Raw genomic sequence first — 27,513 nt, forward strand, 5'->3', positions numbered from 1 at the left:
TGTGTAGCCTGCAGGCGACACATTCAGTTGCTGGTGAGATGCTGATACAGATGTGCTTGCTATGCAGGGGCCGGTGGTCACTTCACAGCGCCTCGAGAAGGTGTCCTGTTTGAGTCGCAGTGCAAATATCTTATCAACCATGACCCGTAGATTACACTTTTTCCCCTCGTTTTTTCCAGTCAGTTGGGGCCAGAGAGACAAGCTTTTGTATGGGTGTTACCAAGGCCAGAGTGCAGGAAACAAAGGCACAACTGTCAGTAGGAATGCAGGTATCGAAGGGACATTAGCTGTTGGCTGATCGTGCAGGGCAATGCATACCCATTTTCAATAAAAAAAACATGTTTTTTAAAAACATGCCTCACACTGGATTAGAACTCAGGTCTCCAGCCTGCCAGGACCAAGCACTTACCGCTTGAGCCACTGGTGGCTGCGCTTCTGAGAGCAGCTTTTGGGCCTATTTATCTTTCGTCTGCATGCCCCTGTCAGCATACCCATTTGCATTGTGAAACATGTTCACTGCAGAAAATGGGGATAGAACATCTGGCCCCCCACTCCACCAAATACCAGCTAACTGCAATGGCCTAGAGGTTAAGTGCTTGCGTTACAGCGCAGGGGGCCTGGGTTCGAGTCCTGCTTTCCGCACATAAATGGATTAGTTGTGTAATCTCATTGTACACCTTCTAAAAGGTTCAGTGGTTATGAAAAGAGTTCCTTGGTAAAGGGGGGTGGGAGGCGGGACTGAGGAAGTGCAGGTTAAAGGAGGAGGAGGAGGAGGAGGTGGGGCAGGTTAAAGGGGGCGGTAGGGAGGCGGGACTGAGGAAGTGCAGGTTAAAGGAGGAGGAGGTGGGGCAGGTTAAAGGGGGCGGTAGGGCAGGATAAATGGGTCCCTGTGGGGCTGGGTAGGTCTAGAAGGACATGGTGCAGGTTCTCGGGTAAAGGGAGGGTGCAGGAAAGCAGAGAGGCGGGACTGGGGAGACGAGGACGTACAGGGTAAAAGGGAAGCAGAAGTGCAGGGTAAATTAAGGGGGTGTGGGGTCCATTCCACACCTTCCACTGGGCACCCTTTTTCCCCTCCTCAATGCCTCCTTTCCCCACATTAGGACCCTCCTTTACACACCCATCCCTCCACAACGCTGGGCCCTCTTCCCCACCGTTCCTAGGGCCAACTTATTCTCTCTCTCCCTCCCCAGGGCCCACTTTATCCTACCTCCCCACATGCCCCTCTGGACGTACCCCCGCTCCCCCTCCCCTCCCCTCATCCAGCACCTGCTCCTCTCCACAGGGACCCTTTCATCCAGCCCTACCTTCCCCCTTTAGCCTGGCCCGCCGCCCCTTCCTTTTTTACCCTGCACCGTCCCGCATCTCTGCTTTTCTCCACCACGGAACTCTTTTCATAGCCACTGAATCTTTTAGAAGGAGTGTGGTTACCCACAACTGTACATGGAGATTACCTAACTACTTAGCTTATGTGCCGAAAGCAGGACTCGAACCCAGGCCCCCCCAGCGCTGCAAAGGAAGCACTTAACCTCTAGGCCACTGCAGTTAGCTGGTATTCGGTGGAGCGGGGGGCCAGATGTTCTATCCTCGTTGGTTTCAGTGAACACGTTTCACAATGCAAAGGGGTATGCCCACAGGGGCATGCAGGAGAAAGATATATACGCCCAAAACCTACTCTCAGAAGCACAGCCCCAGTGGCTCAAGTGGTAGGTGCTGGGTCTCCCAATGCTGGAGCCCTGAGTTCTAATACAATGTCCGGTATGTCCTGGGGATTTAAAAAAAAAAAAACGTTTTTTATTGAAAATGGGGATGCATTGCCCTGCGCAATCAGCCAACAGCTAACGCCCCTTCAATGCCTGCGTTCCCCTAACAGTTGTGCCTTTCTTTTCTGCACTCTGGCCTTGGTAACACCCATACACAAGCTTGCCTCTCTGGCCCCAACTGACTGGAAAAAAACGAGGGGAAAAGGTGTAATCTACGGGTCATGGTTGATACCATAATTGCACTGGGACTCAAACAGGACACCTTCTCGTGGTGCTGTGAGGTGACCCACCGGCCCCTGCATAGCAAGCAAACCTGTATCAGCATCTCACCAGCAACGGAATGTGTCGCCTGCAGGCTACGCACAGGAGGCTGCAGTAGGTGCATTAACCCATTGGGCTGTCCACCCTCCTTCCTCTGGGAGCTGGAAACTGAATTTCCATGTTGCCTTTCTTTGGCACATTAGATCTAGCTTTCACCCCAATTCAGAGGATGTTTTGCTTCACAGAGAGATGATAATCATTGTGAGGTGTGAGCGACTAATAGCTAAGCAGGTCAGTTAAATCTTTGACTTTGTCATTGGGGTGTATTGATATGCGCAGTGCAGTCTTTTGCCCTGTGTTACTGCATGCTTTCATATTGCTGCTTGTTCATGATTCTTAAATGTAAACCTGGAGGGAAACGGGCAGAGGTCTGCGCCCTGCGTCCTCCACGCGTCCCTAACGCTCCCAAACGCGACCACAGCCCATACGGGCACAGCCCTATGTCCTATGCAGCCCCTCTGGTGCAGCCACCCACACAACTTAGGGTTAGGATCTGTGCTCTTGCACGTAGGCCTGGCCACCTAAGCCCCAGAAAGTGTCACAGCCTGCTTTGTAAACCTTAGTGACGTGGCCTAGGTGAAGATGATCTTGATGGAATACTCATGCCTTTTTCCTCCCAGAAGCCACCTGGGAGCATAGTAAAATGAAGGGGTGTTCCTACTCTGCTGCCCTCTGTTTACCCTTTGCCTAAGTGACATTAGTTCTGGGCTCTCCAGGCAAATGTATCCATCCGGGAGAGAGCTAGGAATAGGACGTCTCTTTCGGCAGGCACAGTGGGGAAGACTCAGAGAGCTGCATGCCTGAGACATCTTTCCTTGTCCCTCACTCATTGTTGTGTTCCCTAACTTCTAACTCTCTGCCAGGCCAGGCCCTGTTTCTTTTACTGCCAACCCCCCTGGCCCCTCGTCTTCCACCTACTTCCCGCTCTATTATGCCTTCTCCTTTTTTGCTCTCTTCTATGGCCCTTTGAAAAGGAATGCAGGCCCAGCTAAGCCTCATGAAGGAAATCTACCAACAAAAGATGCATTCCTCACTTGTGGGAGGTGCTGTGAGACGAGTAAGAAGGGCTGAAGGGGTGATTGGGTTGTTGAGTTGGGAAGCACCAGAGGCGTAGCCAGGATTGTCTAGCAAATGGGGCCTGAAGCCGATGTAGTTGGGACCACTGCACCGACAAACATATCTGTAAATGCCAACACAGAGCTGCTGAGTGGGCATTTACAGGTTTTGGGTGGGCCTTGGAAATTCAAAGGAAGGCAACATGGAAATTCAGTTTCCTGCTCTCAGAGGAAGGAGTGTCGACAGCCCAATGGGTTAATGCACCTACTGCAGCCTCCTATGTGTAGCCTGCAGGCGACACATTCAGTTGCTGGTGAGATGCTGATACAGATGTGCTTGCTATGCAGGGGCCGGTGGTCACTTCACAGCGCCTCGAGAAGGTGTCCTGTTTGAGTCGCAGTGCAAATATCTTATCAACCATGACCCGTAGATTACACTTTTTCCCCTCGTTTTTTCCAGTCAGTTGGGGCCAGAGAGACAAGCTTTTGTATGGGTGTTACCAAGGCCAGAGTGCAGGAAACAAAGGCACAACTGTCAGTAGGAATGCAGGTATCGAAGGGACATTAGCTGTTGGCTGATCGTGCAGGGCAATGCATACCCATTTTCAATAAAAAAAACATGTTTTTTAAAAACATGCCGCACACTGGATTAGAACTCAGGTCTCCAGCCTGCCAGGACCAAGCACTTTCCGCTTGAGCCACTGGTGGCTGCGCTTCTGAGAGCAGCTTTTGGGCCTATTTATCTTTCGTCTGCATGCCCCTGTCAGCATACCCATTTGCATTGTGAAACATGTTCACTGCAGAAAATGGGGATAGAACATCTGGCCCCCCACTCCACCAAATACCAGCTAACTGCAATGGCCTAGAGGTTAAGTGCTTGCGTTACAGCGCAGGGGGCCTGGGTTCGAGTCCTGCTTTCCGCACATAAATGGATTAGTTGTGTAATCTCATTGTACACCTTCTAAAAGGTTCAGTGGTTATGAAAAGAGTTCCTTGGTAAAGGGGGGTGGGAGGCGGGACTGAGGAAGTGCAGGTTAAAGGAGGAGGAGGAGGAGGTGGGGCAGGTTAAAGGGGGCGGTAGGGAGGCGGGACTGAGGAAGTGCAGGTTAAAGGAGGAGGAGGTGGGGCAGGTTAAAGGGGGCGGTAGGGCAGGATAAATGGGTCCCTGTGGGGCTGGGTAGGTCTAGAAGGACATGATGCAGGTTCTCGGGTAAAGGGAGGGTGCAGGAAAGCAGAGAGGCGGGACTGGGGAGACGAGGACGTACAGGGTTAAAGGAAAGCAGAGAGGCAGTGCAGGGTAAATTAAGGGGGTGTGGGGTACATTCCACACCTTCCACTGGGCACCCTTTTCCCCTCCTCAGTGCCTCCTTTCCCCACATTAGGACCCTCCTTTACACACCCATCCCTCCACAACGCTGGGCCCTCTTCCCCACCGTTCCTAGGGCCAACTTATTCTCTCTCTCCCTCCCAGGGCCTACTTTATCCTACCTCCCCACATGCCCCTCTGGACCTACCCCACCTCCCCTCCCCTCCCCTCATCCAGCACCTGCTCCTCTCCACAGGGACCCTTTCATCCAGGCCTACCTTCCCCCTTTAGCCTGGCCCGCCGCCCCTTCCATGTTTACCCTGCACCGTCCCGCATCTCTGCTTTTCTCCACCACAGAACTCTTTTCAAAGCCACTGAACCTTTTAGAAGGAGTGTGGTTACCCACAACTGTACATGAAGTGGGAGGCGGGACTGAGGAAGTGAAGGTTAAAGGAGGAGGAGGTGGGGCAGGATAAATGGGTCCCTGTGGGGCTGGGTAGGTCTAGAAGGACATGGTGCAGGTTCTCGGGTAAAGGGAGGGTGCAGGAAAGCAGAGAGGCGGGACTGGGGAGACGAGGACGTACAGGGTAAAAGGAAAGCAGAGAAGCAGAAGTGCAGGGTAAATTAAGGGGGTGTGGGGTCCATTCCACACCTTCCACTGGGCACCCTTTTTCCCCTCCTCAATGCCTCCTTTCCCCACATTAGGACCCTCCTTTACACACCCATCCCTCCACAACGCTGGGCCCTCTTCCCCACCGTTCCTAGGGCCAACTTATTCTCTCTCTCCCTCCCCAGGGCCCACTTTATCCTACCTCCCCACATGCCCCTCTGGACGTACCCCCGCTCCCCCTACCCTCCCCTCATCCAGCACCTGCTCCTCTCCACAGGGACCCTTTCATCCAGCCCTCCCTTCCCCCTTTAGCCTGGCCCGCCGCCCCTTCCTTTTTTACCCTGCACCGTCCCGCATCTCTGCTTTTCTCCACCACGGAACTCTTTTCATAGCCACTGAATCTTTTAGAAGGAGTGTGGTTACCCACAACTGTACATGGAGATTACCTAACTACTTAGCTTATGTGCCGAAAGCAGGACTCGAACCCAGGCCCCCCAGCGCTGCAAAGGAAGCACTTAACCTCTAGGCCACTGCAGTTAGCTGGTATTCGGTGGAGCGGGGGGGCCAGATGTTCTATCCTCGTTGGTTTCAGTGAACACGTTTCACAATGCAAAGGGGTATGCCCACAGGGGCATGCAGGAGAAAGATATATACGCCCAAAACCTACTCTCAGAAGCACAGCCCCAGTGGCTCAAGTGGTAGGTGCTGGGTCTCCCAATGCTGGAGCCCTGAGTTCTAATACAATGTCCGGTATGTCCTGGGGATTTAAAAAAAAAAAAAGTTTTTTATTGAAAATGGGGATGCATTGCCCTGCGCAATCAGCCAACAGCTAACGCCCCTTCAATACCTGCGTTCCCCTAACAGTTGTGCCTTTCTTTTCTGCACTCTGGCCTTGGTAACACCCATACACAAGCTTGCCTCTCTGGCCCCAACTGACTGGAAAAAAACGAGGGGAAAAGGTGTAATCTACGGGTCATGGTTGATACCATAATTGCACTGGGACTCAAACAGGACACCTTCTCGTGGTGCTGTGAGGTGACCCACCGGCCCCTGCATAGCAAGCAAACCTGTATCAGCATCTCACCAGCAACGGAATGTGTCGCCTGCAGGCTACGCACAGGAGGCTGCAGTAGGTGCATTAACCCATTGGGCTGTCCACCCTCCTTCCTCTGGGAGCAGGAAACTGAATTTCCATGTTGCCTTTCTTTGGCACATTAGATCTAGCTTTCACCCCAATTCAGAGGATGTTTTGCTTCACAGAGAGATGATAATCATTGTGAGGTGTGAGCGACTAATAGCTAAGCAGGTCAGTTAAATCTTTGACTTTGTCATTGGGGTGTATTGATATGCGCAGTGCAGTCTTTTGCCCTGTGTTACTGCATGCTTTCATATTGCTGCTTGTTCATGATTCTTAAATGTAAACCTGGAGGGAAACGGGCAGAGGTCTGCGCCCTGCGTCCTCCACGCGTCCCTAACGCTCCCAAACGCGACCACAGCCCATACGGGCACAGCCCTATGTCCTATGCAGCCCCTCTGGTGCAGCCACCCACACAACTTAGGGTTAGGATCTGTGCTCTTGCACGTAGGCCTGGCCACCTAAGCCCCAGAAAGTGTCACAGCCTGCTTTGTAAACCTTAGTGACGTGGCCTAGGTGAAGATGATCTTGATGGAATACTCATGCCTTTTTCCTCCCAGAAGCCACCTGGGAGCATAGTAAAATGAAGGGGTGTTCCTACTCTGCTGCCCTCTGTTTACCCTTTGCCTAAGTGACATTAGTTCTGGGCTCTCCAGGCAAATGTATCCATCCGGGAGAGAGCTAGGAATAGGACGTCTCTTTCGGCAGGCACAGTGGGGAAGACTCAGAGAGCTGCATGCCTGAGACATCTTTCCTTGTCCCTCACTCATTGTTGTGTTCCCTAACTTCTAACTCTCTGCCAGGCCAGGCCCTGTTTCTTTTACTGCCAACCCCCCTGGCCCCTCGTCTTCCACCTACTTCCCGCTCTATTATGCCTTCTCCTTTTTTGCTCTCTTCTATGGCCCTTTGAAAAGGAATGCAGGCCCAGCTAAGCCTCATGAAGGAAATCTACCAACAAAAGATGCATTCCTCACTTGTGGGAGGTGCTGTGAGACGAGTAAGAAGGGCTGAAGGGGTGATTGGGTTGTTGAGTTGGGAAGCACCAGAGGCGTAGCCAGGATTGTCTAGCAAATGGGGCCTGAAGCCGATGTAGTTGGGACCACTGCACCGACAAACATATCTGTAAATGCCAACACAGAGCTGCTGAGTGGGCATTTACAGGTTTTGGGTGGGCCTTGGAAATTCAAAGGAAGGCAACATGGAAATTCAGTTTCCTGCTCTCAGAGGAAGGAGTGTCGACAGCCCAATGGGTTAATGCACCTACTGCAGCCTCCTATGTGTAGCCTGCAGGCGACACATTCAGTTGCTGGTGAGATGCTGATACAGATGTGCTTGCTATGCAGGGGCCGGTGGTCACTTCACAGCGCCTCGAGAAGGTGTCCTGTTTGAGTCGCAGTGCAAATATCTTATCAACCATGACCCGTAGATTACACTTTTTCCCCTCGTTTTTTCCAGTCAGTTGGGGCCAGAGAGACAAGCTTTTGTATGGGTGTTACCAAGGCCAGAGTGCAGGAAACAAAGGCACAACTGTCAGTAGGAATGCAGGTATCGAAGGGACATTAGCTGTTGGCTGATCGTGCAGGGCAATGCATACCCATTTTCAATAAAAAAAACATGTTTTTTAAAAACATGCCGCACACTGGATTAGAACTCAGGTCTCCAGCCTGCCAGGACCAAGCACTTACCGCTTGAGCCACTGGTGGCTGCGCTTCTGAGAGCAGCTTTTGGGCCTATTTATCTTTCGTCTGCATGCCCCTGTCAGCATACCCATTTGCATTGTGAAACATGTTCACTGCAGAAAATGGGGATAGAACATCTGGCCCCCCACTCCACCAAATACCAGCTAACTGCAATGGCCTAGAGGTTAAGTGCTTGCGTTACAGCGCAGGGGGCCTGGGTTCGAGTCCTGCTTTCCGCACATAAATGGATTAGTTGTGTAATCTCATTGTACACCTTCTAAAAGGTTCAGTGGTTATGAAAAGAGTTCCTTGGTAAAGGGGGGTGGGAGGCGGGACTGAGGAAGTGCAGGTTAAAGGAGGAGGAGGAGGAGGAGGTGGGGCAGGTTAAAGGGGGCGGTAGGGAGGCGGGACTGAGGAAGTGCAGGTTAAAGGAGGAGGAGGTGGGGCAGGTTAAAGGGGGCGGTAGGGCAGGATAAATGGGTCCCTGTGGGGCTGGGTAGGTCTAGAAGGACATGGTGCAGGTTCTCGGGTAAAGGGAGGGTGCAGGAAAGCAGAGAGGCGGGACTGGGGAGACGAGGACGTACAGGGTAAAAGGGAAGCAGAAGTGCAGGGTAAATTAAGGGGGTGTGGGGTCCATTCCACACCTTCCACTGGGCACCCTTTTTCCCCTCCTCAATGCCTCCTTTCCCCACATTAGGACCCTCCTTTACACACCCATCCCTCCACAACGCTGGGCCCTCTTCCCCACCGTTCCTAGGGCCAACTTATTCTCTCTCTCCCTCCCCAGGGCCCACTTTATCCTACCTCCCCACATGCCCCTCTGGACGTACCCCCGCTCCCCCTCCCCTCCCCTCATCCAGCACCTGCTCCTCTCCACAGGGACCCTTTCATCCAGCCCTACCTTCCCCCTTTAGCCTGGCCCGCCGCCCCTTCCTTTTTTACCCTGCACCGTCCCGCATCTCTGCTTTTCTCCACCACGGAACTCTTTTCATAGCCACTGAATCTTTTAGAAGGAGTGTGGTTACCCACAACTGTACATGGAGATTACCTAACTACTTAGCTTATGTGCCGAAAGCAGGACTCGAACCCAGGCCCCCCCAGCGCTGCAAAGGAAGCACTTAACCTCTAGGCCACTGCAGTTAGCTGGTATTCGGTGGAGCGGGGGGCCAGATGTTCTATCCTCGTTGGTTTCAGTGAACACGTTTCACAATGCAAAGGGGTATGCCCACAGGGGCATGCAGGAGAAAGATATATACGCCCAAAACCTACTCTCAGAAGCACAGCCCCAGTGGCTCAAGTGGTAGGTGCTGGGTCTCCCAATGCTGGAGCCCTGAGTTCTAATACAATGTCCGGTATGTCCTGGGGATTTAAAAAAAAAAAAACGTTTTTTATTGAAAATGGGGATGCATTGCCCTGCGCAATCAGCCAACAGCTAACGCCCCTTCAATGCCTGCGTTCCCCTAACAGTTGTGCCTTTCTTTTCTGCACTCTGGCCTTGGTAACACCCATACACAAGCTTGCCTCTCTGGCCCCAACTGACTGGAAAAAAACGAGGGGAAAAGGTGTAATCTACGGGTCATGGTTGATACCATAATTGCACTGGGACTCAAACAGGACACCTTCTCGTGGTGCTGTGAGGTGACCCACCGGCCCCTGCATAGCAAGCAAACCTGTATCAGCATCTCACCAGCAACGGAATGTGTCGCCTGCAGGCTACGCACAGGAGGCTGCAGTAGGTGCATTAACCCATTGGGCTGTCCACCCTCCTTCCTCTGGGAGCTGGAAACTGAATTTCCATGTTGCCTTTCTTTGGCACATTAGATCTAGCTTTCACCCCAATTCAGAGGATGTTTTGCTTCACAGAGAGATGATAATCATTGTGAGGTGTGAGCGACTAATAGCTAAGCAGGTCAGTTAAATCTTTGACTTTGTCATTGGGGTGTATTGATATGCGCAGTGCAGTCTTTTGCCCTGTGTTACTGCATGCTTTCATATTGCTGCTTGTTCATGATTCTTAAATGTAAACCTGGAGGGAAACGGGCAGAGGTCTGCGCCCTGCGTCCTCCACGCGTCCCTAACACTCCCAAACGCGACCACAGCCCATACGGGCACAGCCCTATGTCCTATGCAGCCCCTCTGGTGCAGCCACCCACACAACTTAGGGTTAGGATCTGTGCTCTTGCACGTAGGCCTGGCCACCTAAGCCCCAGAAAGTGTCACAGCCTGCTTTGTAAACCTTAGTGACGTGGCCTAGGTGAAGATGATCTTGATGGAATACTCATGCCTTTTTCCTCCCAGAAGCCACCTGGGAGCATAGTAAAATGAAGGGGTGTTCCTACTCTGCTGCCCTCTGTTTACCCTTTGCCTAAGTGACATTAGTTCTGGGCTCTCCAGGCAAATGTATCCATCCGGGAGAGAGCTAGGAATAGGACGTCTCTTTCGGCAGGCACAGTGGGGAAGACTCAGAGAGCTGCATGCCTGAGACATCTTTCCTTGTCCCTCACTCATTGTTGTGTTCCCTAACTTCTAACTCTCTGCCAGGCCAGGCCCTGTTTCTTTTACTGCCAACCCCCCTGGCCCCTCGTCTTCCACCTACTTCCCGCTCTATTATGCCTTCTCCTTTTTTGCTCTCTTCTATGGCCCTTTGAAAAGGAATGCAGGCCCAGCTAAGCCTCATGAAGGAAATCTACCAACAAAAGATGCATTCCTCACTTGTGGGAGGTGCTGTGAGACGAGTAAGAAGGGCTGAAGGGGTGATTGGGTTGTTGAGTTGGGAAGCACCAGAGGCGTAGCCAGGATTGTCTAGCAAATGGGGCCTGAAGCCGATGTAGTTGGGACCACTGCACCGACAAACATATCTGTAAATGCCAACACAGAGCTGCTGAGTGGGCATTTACAGGTTTTGGGTGGGCCTTGGAAATTCAAAGGAAGGCAACATGGAAATTCAGTTTCCTGCTCTCAGAGGAAGGAGTGTCGACAGCCCAATGGGTTAATGCACCTACTGCAGCCTCCTATGTGTAGCCTGCAGGCGACACATTCAGTTGCTGGTGAGATGCTGATACAGATGTGCTTGCTATGCAGGGGCCGGTGGTCACTTCACAGCGCCTCGAGAAGGTGTCCTGTTTGAGTCGCAGTGCAAATATCTTATCAACCATGACCCGTAGATTACACTTTTTCCCCTCGTTTTTTCCAGTCAGTTGGGGCCAGAGAGACAAGCTTTTGTATGGGTGTTACCAAGGCCAGAGTGCAGGAAACAAAGGCACAACTGTCAGTAGGAATGCAGGTATCGAAGGGACATTAGCTGTTGGCTGATCGTGCAGGGCAATGCATACCCATTTTCAATAAAAAAAACATGTTTTTTAAAAACATGCCGCACACTGGATTAGAACTCAGGTCTCCAGCCTGCCAGGACCAAGCACTTACCGCTTGAGCCACTGGTGGCTGCGCTTCTGAGAGCAGCTTTTGGGCCTATTTATCTTTCGTCTGCATGCCCCTGTCAGCATACCCATTTGCATTGTGAAACATGTTCACTGCAGAAAATGGGGATAGAACATCTGGCCCCCCACTCCACCAAATACCAGCTAACTGCAATGGCCTAGAGGTTAAGTGCTTGCGTTACAGCGCAGGGGGCCTGGGTTCGAGTCCTGCTTTCCGCACATAAATGGATTAGTTGTGTAATCTCATTGTACACCTTCTAAAAGGTTCAGTGGTTATGAAAAGAGTTCCTTGGTAAAGGGGGGTGGGAGGCGGGACTGAGGAAGTGCAGGTTAAAGGAGGAGGAGGAGGAGGAGGAGGAGGTGGGGCAGGTTAAAGGGGGCGGTAGGGAGGCGGGACTGAGGAAGTGCAGGTTAAAGGAGGAGGAGGTGGGGCAGGTTAAAGGGGGCGGTAGGGCAGGATAAATGGGTCCCTGTGGGGCTGGGTAGGTCTAGAAGGACATGGTGCAGGTTCTCGGGTAAAGGGAGGGTGCAGGAAAGCAGAGAGGCGGGACTGGGGAGACGAGGACGTACAGGGTAAAAGGGAAGCAGAAGTGCAGGGTAAATTAAGGGGGTGTGGGGTCCATTCCACACCTTCCACTGGGCACCCTTTTTCCCCTCCTCAATGCCTCCTTTCCCCACATTAGGACCCTCCTTTACACACCCATCCCTCCACAACGCTGGGCCCTCTTCCCCACCGTTCCTAGGGCCAACTTATTCTCTCTCTCCCTCCACAGGGCCCACTTTATCCTACCTCCCCACATGCCCCTCTGGACGTACCCCCGCTCCCCCTCCCCTCCCCTCATCCAGCACCTGCTCCTCTCCACAGGGACCCTTTCATCCAGCCCTACCTTCCTCCTTTAGCCTGGCCCGCCGCCCCTTCCTTTTTTACCCTGCACCGTCCCGCATCTCTGCTTTTCTCCACCACGGAACTCTTTTCATAGCCACTGAATCTTTTAGAAGGAGTGTGGTTACCCACAACTGTACATGGAGATTACCTAACTACTTAGCTTATGTGCCGAAAGCAGGACTCGAACCCAGGCCCCCCAGCGCTGCAAAGGAAGCACTTAACCTCTAGGCCACTGCAGTTAGCTGGTATTCGGTGGAGCGGGGGGCCAGATGTTCTATCCTCGTTGGTTTCAGTGAACACGTTTCACAATGCAAAGGGGTATGCCCACAGGGGCATGCAGGAGAAAGATATATACGCCCAAAACCTACTCTCAGAAGCACAGCCCCAGTGGCTCAAGTGGTAGGTGCTGGGTCTCCCAATGCTGGAGCCCTGAGTTCTAATACAATGTCCGGTATGTCCTGGGGATTTAAAAAAAAAAAAACGTTTTTTATTGAAAATGGGGATGCATTGCCCTGCGCAATCAGCCAACAGCTAACGCCCCTTCAATGCCTGCGTTCCCCTAACAGTTGTGCCTTTCTTTTCTGCACTCTGGCCTTGGTAACACCCATACACAAGCTTGCCTCTCTGGCCCCAACTGACTGGAAAAAAACGAGGGGAAAAGGTGTAATCTACGGGTCATGGTTGATACCATAATTGCACTGGGACTCAAACAGGACACCTTCTCGTGGTGCTGTGAGGTGACCCACCGGCCCCTGCATAGCAAGCAAACCTGTATCAGCATCTCACCAGCAACGGAATGTGTCGCCTGCAGGCTACGCACAGGAGGCTGCAGTAGGTGCATTAACCCATTGGGCTGTCCACCCTCCTTCCTCTGGGAGCAGGAAACTGAATTTCCATGTTGCCTTTCTTTGGCACATTAGATCTAGCTTTCACCCCAATTCAGAGGATGTTTTGCTTCACAGAGAGATGATAATCATTGTGAGGTGTGAGCGACTAATAGCTAAGCAGGTCAGTTAAATCTTTGACTTTGTCATTGGGGTGTATTGATATGCGCAGTGCAGTCTTTTGCCCTGTGTTACTGCATGCTTTCATATTGCTGCTTGTTCATGATTCTTAAATGTAAACCTGGAGGGAAACGGGCAGAGGTCTGCGCCCTGCGTCCTCCACGCGTCCCTAACGCTCCCAAACGCGACCACAGCCCATACGGGCACAGCCCTATGTCCTATGCAGCCCCTCTGGTGCAGCCACCCACACAACTTAGGGTTAGGATCTGTGCTCTTGCACGTAGGCCTGGCCACCTAAGCCCCAGAAAGTGTCACAGCCTGCTTTGTAAACCTTAGTGACGTGGCCTAGGTGAAGATGATCTTGATGGAATACTCATGCCTTTTTCCTCCCAGAAGCCACCTGGGAGCATAGTAAAATGAAGGGGTGTTCCTACTCTGCTGCCCTCTGTTTACCCTTTGCCTAAGTGACATTAGTTCTGGGCTCTCCAGGCAAATGTATCCATCCGGGAGAGAGCTAGGAATAGGACGTCTCTTTCGGCAGGCACAGTGGGGAAGACTCAGAGAGCTGCATGCCTGAGACATCTTTCCTTGTCCCTCACTCATTGTTGTGTTCCCTAACTTCTAACTCTCTGCCAGGCCAGGCCCTGTTTCTTTTACTGCCAACCCCCCTGGCCCCTCGTCTTCCACCTACTTCCCGCTCTATTATGCCTTCTCCTTTTTTGCTCTCTTCTATGGCCCTTTGAAAAGGAATGCAGGCCCAGCTAAGCCTCATGAAGGAAATCTACCAACAAAAGATGCATTCCTCACTTGTGGGAGGTGCTGTGAGACGAGTAAGAAGGGCTGAAGGGGTGATTGGGTTGTTGAGTTGGGAAGCACCAGAGGCGTAGCCAGGATTGTCTAGCAAATGGGGCCTGAAGCCGATGTAGTTGGGACCACTGCACCGACAAACATATCTGTAAATGCCAACACAGAGCTGCTGAGTGGGCATTTACAGGTTTTGGGTGGGCCTTGGAAATTCAAAGGAAGGCAACATGGAAATTCAGTTTCCTGCTCTCAGAGGAAGGAGTGTCGACAGCCCAATGGGTTAATGCACCTACTGCAGCCTCCTATGTGTAGCCTGCAGGCGACACATTCAGTTGCTGGTGAGATGCTGATACAGATGTGCTTGCTATGCAGGGGCCGGTGGTCACTTCACAGCGCCTCGAGAAGGTGTCCTGTTTGAGTCGCAGTGCAAATATCTTATCAACCATGACCCGTAGATTACACTTTTTCCCCTCGTTTTTTCCAGTCAGTTGGGGCCAGAGAGACAAGCTTTTGTATGGGTGTTACCAAGGCCAGAGTGCAGGAAACAAAGGCACAACTGTCAGTAGGAATGCAGGTATCGAAGGGACATTAGCTGTTGGCTGATCGTGCAGGGCAATGCATACCCATTTTCAATAAAAAAAACATGTTTTTTAAAAACATGCCGCACACTGGATTAGAACTCAGGTCTCCAGCCTGCCAGGACCAAGCACTTACCGCTTGAGCCACTGGTGGCTGCGCTTCTGAGAGCAGCTTTTGGGCCTATTTATCTTTCGTCTGCATGCCCCTGTCAGCATACCCATTTGCATTGTGAAACATGTTCACTGCAGAAAATGGGGATAGAACATCTGGCCCCCCACTCCACCAAATACCAGCTAACTGCAATGGCCTAGAGGTTAAGTGCTTGCGTTACAGCGCAGGGGGCCTGGGTTCGAGTCCTGCTTTCCGCACATAAATGGATTAGTTGTGTAATCTCATTGTACACCTTCTAAAAGGTTCAGTGGTTATGAAAAGAGTTCCTTGGTAAAGGGGGGTGGGAGGCGGGACTGAGGAAGTGCAGGTTAAAGGAGGAGGAGGAGGAGGAGGTGGGGCAGGTTAAAGGGGGCGGTAGGGAGGCGGGACTGAGGAAGTGCAGGTTAAAGGAGGAGGAGGTGGGGCAGGTTAAAGGGGGCGGTAGGGCAGGATAAATGGGTCCCTGTGGGGCTGGGTAGGTCTAGAAGGACATGGTGCAGGTTCTCGGGTAAAGGGAGGGTGCAGGAAAGCAGAGAGGCGGGACTGGGGAGACGAGGACGTACAGGGTAAAAGGGAAGCAGAAGTGCAGGGTAAATTAAGGGGGTGTGGGGTCCATTCCACACCTTCCACTGGGCACCCTTTTTCCCCTCCTCAATGCCTCCTTTCCCCACATTAGGACCCTCCTTTACACACCCATCCCTCCACAACGCTGGGCCCTCTTCCCCACCGTTCCTAGGGCCAACTTATTCTCTCTCTCCCTCCCCAGGGCCCACTTTATCCTACCTCCCCACATGCCCCTCTGGACGTACCCCCGCTCCCCCTCCCCTCCCCTCATCCAGCACCTGCTCCTCTCCACAGGGACCCTTTCATCCAGCCCTACCTTCCCCCTTTAGCCTGGCCCGCCGCCCCTTCCTTTTTTACCCTGCACCGTCCCGCATCTCTGCTTTTCTCCACCACGGAACTCTTTTCATAGCCACTGAATCTTTTAGAAGGAGTGTGGTTACCCACAACTGTACATGGAGATTACCTAACTACTTAGCTTATGTGCCGAAAGCAGGACTCGAACCCAGGCCCCCCCAGCGCTGCAAAGGAAGCACTTAACCTCTAGGCCACTGCAGTTAGCTGGTATTCGGTGGAGCGGGGGGCCAGATGTTCTATCCTCGTTGGTTTCAGTGAACACGTTTCACAATGCAAAGGGGTATGCCCACAGGGGCATGCAGGAGAAAGATATATACGCCCAAAACCTACTCTCAGAAGCACAGCCCCAGTGGCTCAAGTGGTAGGTGCTGGGTCTCCCAATGCTGGAGCCCTGAGTTCTAATACAATGTCCGGTATGTCCTGGGGATTTAAAAAAAAAAAAACGTTTTTTATTGAAAATGGGGATGCATTGCCCTGCGCAATCAGCCAACAGCTAACGCCCCTTCAATGCCTGCGTTCCCCTAACAGTTGTGCCTTTCTTTTCTGCACTCTGGCCTTGGTAACACCCATACACAAGCTTGCCTCTCTGGCCCCAACTGACTGGAAAAAAACGAGGGGAAAAGGTGTAATCTACGGGTCATGGTTGATACCATAATTGCACTGGGACTCAAACAGGACACCTTCTCGTGGTGCTGTGAGGTGACCCACCGGCCCCTGCATAGCAAGCAAACCTGTATCAGCATCTCACCAGCAACGGAATGTGTCGCCTGCAGGCTACGCACAGGAGGCTGCAGTAGGTGCATTAACCCATTGGGCTGTCCACCCTCCTTCCTCTGGGAGCTGGAAACTGAATTTCCATGTTGCCTTTCTTTGGCACATTAGATCTAGCTTTCACCCCAATTCAGAGGATGTTTTGCTTCACAGAGAGATGATAATCATTGTGAGGTGTGAGCGACTAATAGCTAAGCAGGTCAGTTAAATCTTTGACTTTGTCATTGGGGTGTATTGATATGCGCAGTGCAGTCTTTTGCCCTGTGTTACTGCATGCTTTCATATTGCTGCTTGTTCATGATTCTTAAATGTAAACCTGGAGGGAAACGGGCAGAGGTCTGCGCCCTGCGTCCTCCACGCGTCCCTAACACTCCCAAACGCGACCACAGCCCATACGGGCACAGCCCTATGTCCTATGCAGCCCCTCTGGTGCAGCCACCCACACAACTTAGGGTTAGGATCTGTGCTCTTGCACGTAGGCCTGGCCACCTAAGCCCCAGAAAGTGTCACAGCCTGCTTTGTAAACCTTAGTGACGTGGCCTAGGTGAAGATGATCTTGATGGAATACTCATGCCTTTTTCCTCCCAGAAGCCACCTGGGAGCATAGTAAAATGAAGGGGTGTTCCTACTCTGCTGCCCTCTGTTTACCCTTTGCCTAAGTGACATTAGTTCTGGGCTCTCCAGGCAAATGTATCCATCCGGGAGAGAGCTAGGAATAGGACGTCTCTTTCGGCAGGCACAGTGGGGAAGACTCAGAGAGCTGCATGCCTGAGACATCTTTCCTTGTCCCTCACTCATTGTTGTGTTCCCTAACTTCTAACTCTCTGCCAGGCCAGGCCCTGTTTCTTTTACTGCCAACCCCCCTGGCCCCTCGTCTTCCACCTACTTCCCGCTCTATTATGCCTTCTCCTTTTTTGCTCTCTTCTATGGCCCTTTGAAAAGGAATGCAGGCCCAGCTAAGCCTCATGAAGGAAATCTACCAACAAAAGATGCATTCCTCACTTGTGGGAGGTGCTGTGAGACGAGTAAGAAGGGCTGAAGGGGTGATTGGGTTGTTGAGTTGGGAAGCACCAGAGGCGTAGCCAGGATTGTCTAGCAAATGGGGCCTGAAGCCGATGTAGTTGGGACCACTGCACCGACAAACATATCTGTAAATGCCAACACAGAGCTGCTGAGTGGGCATTTACAGGTTTTGGGTGGGCCTTGGAAATTCAAAGGAAGGCAACATGGAAATTCAGTTTCCTGCTCTCAGAGGAAGGAGTGTCGACAGCCCAATGGGTTAATGCACCTACTGCAGCCTCCTATGTGTAGCCTGCAGGCGACACATTCAGTTGCTGGTGAGATGCTGATACAGATGTGCTTGCTATGCAGGGGCCGGTGGTCACTTCACAGCGCCTCGAGAAGGTGTCCTGTTTGAGTCGCAGTGCAAATATCTTATCAACCATGACCCGTAGATTACACTTTTTCCCCTCGTTTTTTCCAGTCAGTTGGGGCCAGAGAGACAAGCTTTTGTATGGGTGTTACCAAGGCCAGAGTGCAGGAAACAAAGGCACAACTGTCAGTAGGAATGCAGGTATCGAAGGGACATTAGCTGTTGGCTGATCGTGCAGGGCAATGCATACCCATTTTCAATAAAAAAAACATGTTTTTTAAAAACATGCCGCACACTGGATTAGAACTCAGGTCTCCAGCCTGCCAGGACCAAGCACTTACCGCTTGAGCCACTGGTGGCTGCGCTTCTGAGAGCAGCTTTTGGGCCTATTTATCTTTCGTCTGCATGCCCCTGTCAGCATACCCATTTGCATTGTGAAACATGTTCACTGCAGAAAATGGGGATAGAACATCTGGCCCCCCACTCCACCAAATACCAGCTAACTGCAATGGCCTAGAGGTTAAGTGCTTGCGTTACAGCGCAGGGGGCCTGGGTTCGAGTCCTGCTTTCCGCACATAAATGGATTAGTTGTGTAATCTCATTGTACACCTTCTAAAAGGTTCAGTGGTTATGAAAAGAGTTCCTTGGTAAAGGGGGGTGGGAGGCGGGACTGAGGAAGTGCAGGTTAAAGGAGGAGGAGGAGGAGGAGGAGGAGGAGGTGGGGCAGGTTAAAGGGGGCGGTAGGGAGGCGGGACTGAGGAAGTGCAGGTTAAAGGAGGAGGAGGTGGGGCAGGTTAAAGGGGGCGGTAGGGCAGGATAAATGGGTCCCTGTGGGGCTGGGTAGGTCTAGAAGGACATGGTGCAGGTTCTCGGGTAAAGGGAGGGTGCAGGAAAGCAGAGAGGCGGGACTGGGGAGACGAGGACGTACAGGGTAAAAGGGAAGCAGAAGTGCAGGGTAAATTAAGGGGGTGTGGGGTCCATTCCACACCTTCCACTGGGCACCCTTTTTCCCCTCCTCAATGCCTCCTTTCCCCACATTAGGACCCTCCTTTACACACCCATCCCTCCACAACGCTGGGCCCTCTTCCCCACCGTTCCTAGGGCCAACTTATTCTCTCTCTCCCTCCACAGGGCCCACTTTATCCTACCTCCCCACATGCCCCTCTGGACGTACCCCCGCTCCCCCTCCCCTCCCCTCATCCAGCACCTGCTCCTCTCCACAGGGACCCTTTCATCCAGCCCTACCTTCCTCCTTTAGCCTGGCCCGCCGCCCCTTCCTTTTTTACCCTGCACCGTCCCGCATCTCTGCTTTTCTCCACCACGGAACTCTTTTCATAGCCACTGAATCTTTTAGAAGGAGTGTGGTTACCCACAACTGTACATGGAGATTACCTAACTACTTAGCTTATGTGCCGAAAGCAGGACTCGAACCCAGGCCCCCCCAGCGCTGCAAAGGAAGCACTTAACCTCTAGGCCACTGCAGTTAGCTGGTATTCGGTGGAGCGGGGGGCCAGATGTTCTATCCTCGTTGGTTTCAGTGAACACGTTTCACAATGCAAAGGGGTATGCCCACAGGGGCATGCAGGAGAAAGATATATACGCCCAAAACCTACTCTCAGAAGCACAGCCCCAGTGGCTCAAGTGGTAGGTGCTGGGTCTCCCAATGCTGGAGCCCTGAGTTCTAATACAATGTCCGGTATGTCCTGGGGATTTAAAAAAAAAAAAACGTTTTTTATTGAAAATGGGGATGCATTGCCCTGCGCAATCAGCCAACAGCTAACGCCCCTTCAATGCCTGCGTTCCCCTAACAGTTGTGCCTTTCTTTTCTGCACTCTGGCCTTGGTAACACCCATACACAAGCTTGCCTCTCTGGCCCCAACTGACTGGAAAAAAACGAGGGGAAAAGGTGTAATCTACGGGTCATGGTTGATACCATAATTGCACTGGGACTCAAACAGGACACCTTCTCGTGGTGCTGTGAGGTGACCCACCGGCCCCTGCATAGCAAGCAAACCTGTATCAGCATCTCACCAGCAACGGAATGTGTCGCCTGCAGGCTACGCACAGGAGGCTGCAGTAGGTGCATTAACCCATTGGGCTGTCCACCCTCCTTCCTCTGGGAGCTGGAAACTGAATTTCCATGTTGCCTTTCTTTGGCACATTAGATCTAGCTTTCACCCCAATTCAGAGGATGTTTTGCTTCACAGAGAGATGATAATCATTGTGAGGTGTGAGCGACTAATAGCTAAGCAGGTCAGTTAAATCTTTGACTTTGTCATTGGGGTGTATTGATATGCGCAGTGCAGTCTTTTGCCCTGTGTTACTGCATGCTTTCATATTGCTGCTTGTTCATGATTCTTAAATGTAAACCTGGAGGGAAACGGGCAGAGGTCTGCGCCCTGCGTCCTCCACGCGTCCCTAACGCTCCCAAACGCGACCACAGCCCATACGGGCACAGCCCTATGTCCTATGCAGCCCCTCTGGTGCAGCCACCCACACAACTTAGGGTTAGGATCTGTGCTCTTGCACGTAGGCCTGGCCACCTAAGCCCCAGAAAGTGTCACAGCCTGCTTTGTAAACCTTAGTGACGTGGCCTAGGTGAAGATGATCTTGATGGAATACTCATGCCTTTTTCCTCCCAGAAGCCACCTGGGAGCATAGTAAAATGAAGGGGTGTTCCTACTCTGCTGCCCTCTGTTTACCCTTTGCCTAAGTGACATTAGTTCTGGGCTCTCCAGGCAAATGTATCCATCCGGGAGAGAGCTAGGAATAGGACGTCTCTTTCGGCAGGCACAGTGGGGAAGACTCAGAGAGCTGCATGCCTGAGACATCTTTCCTTGTCCCTCACTCATTGTTGTGTTCCCTAACTTCTAACTCTCTGCCAGGCCAGGCCCTGTTTCTTTTACTGCCAACCCCCCTGGCCCCTCGTCTTCCACCTACTTCCCGCTCTATTATGCCTTCTCCTTTTTTGCTCTCTTCTATGGCCCTTTGAAAAGGAATGCAGGCCCAGCTAAGCCTCATGAAGGAAATCTACCAACAAAAGATGCATTCCTCACTTGTGGGAGGTGCTGTGAGACGAGTAAGAAGGGCTGAAGGGGTGATTGGGTTGTTGAGTTGGGAAGCACCAGAGGCGTAGCCAGGATTGTCTAGCAAATGGGGCCTGAAGCCGATGTAGTTGGGACCACTGCACCGACAAACATATCTGTAAATGCCAACACAGAGCTGCTGAGTGGGCATTTACAGGTTTTGGGTGGGCCTTGGAAATTCAAAGGAAGGCAACATGGAAATTCAGTTTCCTGCTCTCAGAGGAAGGAGTGTCGACAGCCCAATGGGTTAATGCACCTACTGCAGCCTCCTATGTGTAGCCTGCAGGCGACACATTCAGTTGCTGGTGAGATGCTGATACAGATGTGCTTGCTATGCAGGGGCCGGTGGTCACTTCACAGCGCCTCGAGAAGGTGTCCTGTTTGAGTCGCAGTGCAAATATCTTATCAACCATGACCCGTAGATTACACTTTTTCCCCTCGTTTTTTCCAGTCAGTTGGGGCCAGAGAGACAAGCTTTTGTATGGGTGTTACCAAGGCCAGAGTGCAGGAAACAAAGGCACAACTGTCAGTAGGAATGCAGGTATCGAAGGGACATTAGCTGTTGGCTGATCGTGCAGGGCAATGCATACCCATTTTCAATTAAAAAAACATGTTTTTTAAAAACATGCCGCACACTGGATTAGAACTCAGGTCTCCAGCCTGCCAGGACCAAGCACTTTCCGCTTGAGCCACTGGTGGCTGCGCTTCTGAGAGCAGCTTTTGGGCCTATTTATCTTTCGTCTGCATGCCCCTGTCAGCATACCCATTTGCATTGTGAAACATGTTCACTGCAGAAAATGGGGATAGAACATCTGGCCCCCCACTCCACCAAATACCAGCTAACTGCAATGGCCTAGAGGTTAAGTGCTTGCGTTACAGCGCAGGGGGCCTGGGTTCGAGTCCTGCTTTCCGCACATAAATGGATTAGTTGTGTAATCTCATTGTACACCTTCTAAAAGGTTCAGTGGTTATGAAAAGAGTTCCTTGGTAAAGGGGGGTGGGAGGCGGGACTGAGGAAGTGCAGGTTAAAGGAGGAGGAGGAGGAGGTGGGGCAGGTTAAAGGGGGCGGTAGGGAGGCGGGACTGAGGAAGTGCAGGTTAAAGGAGGAGGAGGTGGGGCAGGTTAAAGGGGGCGGTAGGGCAGGATAAATGGGTCCCTGTGGGGCTGGGTAGGTCTAGAAGGACATGGTGCAGGTTCTCGGGTAAAGGGAGGGTGCAGGAAAGCAGAGAGGCGGGACTGGGGAGACGAGGACGTACAGGGTAAAAGGGAAGCAGAAGTGCAGGGTAAATTAAGGGGGTGTGGGGTCCATTCCACACCTTCCACTGGGCACCCTTTTTCCCCTCCTCAATGCCTCCTTTCCCCACATTAGGACCCTCCTTTACACACCCATCCCTCCACAACGCTGGGCCCTCTTCCCCACCGTTCCTAGGGCCAACTTATTCTCTCTCTCCCTCCCCAGGGCCCACTTTATCCTACCTCCCCACATGCCCCTCTGGACGTACCCCCGCTCCCCCTCCCCTCCCCTCATCCAGCACCTGCTCCTCTCCACAGGGACCCTTTCATCCAGCCCTACCTTCCCCCTTTAGCCTGGCCCGCCGCCCCTTCCTTTTTTACCCTGCACCGTCCCGCATCTCTGCTTTTCTCCACCACGGAACTCTTTTCATAGCCACTGAATCTTTTAGAAGGAGTGTGGTTACCCACAACTGTACATGGAGATTACCTAACTACTTAGCTTATGTGCCGAAAGCAGGACTCGAACCCAGGCCCCCCCAGCGCTGCAAAGGAAGCACTTAACCTCTAGGCCACTGCAGTTAGCTGGTATTCGGTGGAGCGGGGGGCCAGATGTTCTATCCTCGTTGGTTTCAGTGAACACGTTTCACAATGCAAAGGGGTATGCCCACAGGGGCATGCAGGAGAAAGATATATACGCCCAAAACCTACTCTCAGAAGCACAGCCCCAGTGGCTCAAGTGGTAGGTGCTGGGTCTCCCAATGCTGGAGCCCTGAGTTCTAATACAATGTCCGGTATGTCCTGGGGATTTAAAAAAAAAAAAACGTTTTTTATTGAAAATGGGGATGCATTGCCCTGCGCAATCAGCCAACAGCTAACGCCCCTTCAATGCCTGCGTTCCCCTAACAGTTGTGCCTTTCTTTTCTGCACTCTGGCCTTGGTAACACCCATACACAAGCTTGCCTCTCTGGCCCCAACTGACTGGAAAAAAACGAGGGGAAAAGGTGTAATCTACGGGTCATGGTTGATACCATAATTGCACTGGGACTCAAACAGGACACCTTCTCGTGGTGCTGTGAGGTGACCCACCGGCCCCTGCATAGCAAGCAAACCTGTATCAGCATCTCACCAGCAACGGAATGTGTCGCCTGCAGGCTACGCACAGGAGGCTGCAGTAGGTGCATTAACCCATTGGGCTGTCCACCCTCCTTCCTCTGGGAGCTGGAAACTGAATTTCCATGTTGCCTTTCTTTGGCACATTAGATCTAGCTTTCACCCCAATTCAGAGGATGTTTTGCTTCACAGAGAGATGATAATCATTGTGAGGTGTGAGCGACTAATAGCTAAGCAGGTCAGTTAAATCTTTGACTTTGTCATTGGGGTGTATTGATATGCGCAGTGCAGTCTTTTGCCCTGTGTTACTGCATGCTTTCATATTGCTGCTTGTTCATGATTCTTAAATGTAAACCTGGAGGGAAACGGGCAGAGGTCTGCGCCCTGCGTCCTCCACGCGTCCCTAACGCTCCCAAACGCGACCACAGCCCATACGGGCACAGCCCTATGTCCTATGCAGCCCCTCTGGTGCAGCCACCAACACAACTTAGGGTTAGGATCTGTGCTCTTGCACGTAGGCCTGGCCACCTAAGCCCCAGAAAGTGTCACAGCCTGCTTTGTAAACCTTAGTGACATGGCCTAGGTGAAGATGATCTTGATGGAATACTCATGCCTTTTTCCTCCCAGAAGCCACCTGGGAGCATAGTAAAATGAAGGGGTGTTCCTACTCTGCTGCCCTCTGTTTACCCTTTGCCTAAGTGACATTAGTTCTGGGCTCTCCAGGCAAATGTATCCATCCGGGAGAGAGCTAGGAATAGGACGTCTCTTTCGGCAGGCACAGTGGGGAAGACTCAGAGAGCTGCATGCCTGAGACATCTTTCCTTGTCCCTCACTCATTGTTGTGTTCCCTAACTTCTAACTCTCTGCCAGGCCAGGCCCTGTTTCTTTTACTGCCAACCCCCCTGGCCCCTCGTCTTCCACCTACTTCCCGCTCTATTATGCCTTCTCCTTTTTTGCTCTCTTCTATGGCCCTTTGAAAAGGAATGCAGGCCCAGCTAAGCCTCATGAAGGAAATCTACCAACAAAAGATGCATTCCTCACTTGTGGGAGGTGCTGTGAGACGAGTAAGAAGGGCTGAAGGGGTGATTGGGTTGTTGAGTTGGGAAGCACCAGAGGCGTAGCCAGGATTGTCTAGCAAATGGGGCCTGAAGCCGATGTAGTTGGGACCACTGCACCGACAAACATATCTGTAAATGCCAACACAGAGCTGCTGAGTGGGCATTTACAGGTTTTGGGTGGGCCTTGGAAATTCAAAGGAAGGCAACATGGAAATTCAGTTTCCTGCTCTCAGAGGAAGGAGTGTCGACAGCCCAATGGGTTAATGCACCTACTGCAGCCTCCTATGTGTAGCCTGCAGGCGACACATTCAGTTGCTGGTGAGATGCTGATACAGATGTGCTTGCTATGCAGGGGCCGGTGGTCACTTCACAGCGCCTCGAGAAGGTGTCCTGTTTGAGTCGCAGTGCAAATATCTTATCAACCATGACCCGTAGATTACACTTTTTCCCCTCGTTTTTTCCAGTCAGTTGGGGCCAGAGAGACAAGCTTTTGTATGGGTGTTACCAAGGCCAGAGTGCAGGAAACAAAGGCACAACTGTCAGTAGGAATGCAGGTATCGAAGGGACATTAGCTGTTGGCTGATCGTGCAGGGCAATGCATACCCATTTTCAATAAAAAAAACATGTTTTTTAAAAACATGCCGCACACTGGATTAGAACTCAGGTCTCCAGCCTGCCAGGACCAAGCACTTACCGCTTGAGCCACTGGTGGCTGCGCTTCTGAGAGCAGCTTTTGGGCCTATTTATCTTTCGTCTGCATGCCCCTGTCAGCATACCCATTTGCATTGTGAAACATGTTCACTGCAGAAAATGGGGATAGAACATCTGGCCCCCCACTCCACCAAATACCAGCTAACTGCAATGGCCTAGAGGTTAAGTGCTTGCGTTACAGCGCAGGGGGCCTGGGTTCGAGTCCTGCTTTCCGCACATAAATGGATTAGTTGTGTAATCTCATTGTACACCTTCTAAAAGGTTCAGTGGTTATGAAAAGAGTTCCTTGGTAAAGGGGGGTGGGAGGCGGGACTGAGGAAGTGCAGGTTAAAGGAGGAGGAGGAGGAGGAGGAGGTGGGGCAGGTTAAAGGGGGCGGTAGGGAGGCGGGACTGAGGAAGTGCAGGTTAAAGGAGGAGGAGGTGGGGCAGGTTAAAGGGGGCGGTAGGGCAGGATAAATGGGTCCCTGTGGGGCTGGGTAGGTCTAGAAGGACATGGTGCAGGTTCTCGGGTAAAGGGAGGGTGCAGGAAAGCAGAGAGGCGGGACTGGGGAGACGAGGACGTACAGGGTAAAAGGGAAGCAGAAGTGCAGGGTAAATTAAGGGGGTGTGGGGTCCATTCCACACCTTCCACTGGGCACCCTTTTTCCCCTCCTCAATGCCTCCTTTCCCCACATTAGGACCCTCCTTTACACACCCATCCCTCCACAACGCTGGGCCCTCTTCCCCACCGTTCCTAGGGCCAACTTATTCTCTCTCTCCCTCCCCAGGGCCCACTTTATCCTACCTCCCCACATGCCCCTCTGGACGTACCCCCGCTCCCCCTCCCCTCCCCTCATCCAGCACCTGCTCCTCTCCACAGGGACCCTTTCATCCAGCCCTACCTTCCCCCTTTAGCCTGGCCCGCCGCCCCTTCCTTTTTTACCCTGCACCGTCCCGCATCTCTGCTTTTCTCCACCACGGAACTCTTTTCATAGCCACTGAATCTTTTAGAAGGAGTGTGGTTACCCACAACTGTACATGGAGATTACCTAACTACTTAGCTTATGTGCCGAAAGCAGGACTCGAACCCAGGCCCCCCCAGCGCTGCAAAGGAAGCACTTAACCTCTAGGCCACTGCAGTTAGCTGGTATTCGGTGGAGCGGGGGGCCAGATGTTCTATCCTCGTTGGTTTCAGTGAACACGTTTCACAATGCAAAGGGGTATGCCCACAGGGGCATGCAGGAGAAAGATATATACGCCCAAAACCTACTCTCAGAAGCACAGCCCCAGTGGCTCAAGTGGTAGGTGCTGGGTCTCCCAATGCTGGAGCCCTGAGTTCTAATACAATGTCCGGTATGTCCTGGGGATTTAAAAAAAAAAAAACGTTTTTTATTGAAAATGGGGATGCATTGCCCTGCGCAATCAGCCAACAGCTAACGCCCCTTCAATGCCTGCGTTCCCCTAACAGTTGTGCCTTTCTTTTCTGCACTCTGGCCTTGGTAACACCCATACACAAGCTTGCCTCTCTGGCCCCAACTGACTGGAAAAAAACGAGGGGAAAAGGTGTAATCTACGGGTCATGGTTGATACCATAATTGCACTGGGACTCAAACAGGACACCTTCTCGTGGTGCTGTGAGGTGACCCACCGGCCCCTGCATAGCAAGCAAACCTGTATCAGCATCTCACCAGCAACGGAATGTGTCGCCTGCAGGCTACGCACAGGAGGCTGCAGTAGGTGCATTAACCCATTGGGCTGTCCACCCTCCTTCCTCTGGGAGCTGGAAACTGAATTTCCATGTTGCCTTTCTTTGGCACATTAGATCTAGCTTTCACCCCAATTCAGAGGATGTTTTGCTTCACAGAGAGATGATAATCATTGTGAGGTGTGAGCGACTAATAGCTAAGCAGGTCAGTTAAATCTTTGACTTTGTCATTGGGGTGTATTGATATGCGCAGTGCAGTCTTTTGCCCTGTGTTACTGCATGCTTTCATATTGCTGCTTGTTCATGATTCTTAAATGTAAACCTGGAGGGAAACGGGCAGAGGTCTGCGCCCTGCGTCCTCCACGCGTCCCTAACGCTCCCAAACGCGACCACAGCCCATACGGGCACAGCCCTATGTCCTATGCAGCCCCTCTGGTGCAGCCACCCACACAACTTAGGGTTAGGATCTGTGCTCTTGCACGTAGGCCTGGCCACCTAAGCCCCAGAAAGTGTCACAGCCTGCTTTGTAAACCTTAGTGACGTGGCCTAGGTGAAGATGATCTTGATGGAATACTCATGCCTTTTTCCTCCCAGAAGCCACCTGGGAGCATAGTAAAATGAAGGGGTGTTCCTACTCTGCTGCCCTCTGTTTACCCTTTGCCTAAGTGACATTAGTTCTGGGCTCTCCAGGCAAATGTATCCATCCGGGAGAGAGCTAGGAATAGGACGTCTCTTTCGGCAGGCACAGTGGGGAAGACTCAGAGAGCTGCATGCCTGAGACATCTTTCCTTGTCCCTCACTCATTGTTGTGTTCCCTAACTTCTAACTCTCTGCCAGGCCAGGC

The sequence above is a fragment of the Ambystoma mexicanum genome, chromosome 2p (genome assembly GCF_040938575.1).
Source record: "Ambystoma mexicanum isolate Mex_15411 chromosome 2p, UKY_AmexF1_1, whole genome shotgun sequence".
NCBI lineage: Eukaryota > Metazoa > Chordata > Amphibia > Caudata > Ambystomatidae > Ambystoma > Ambystoma mexicanum.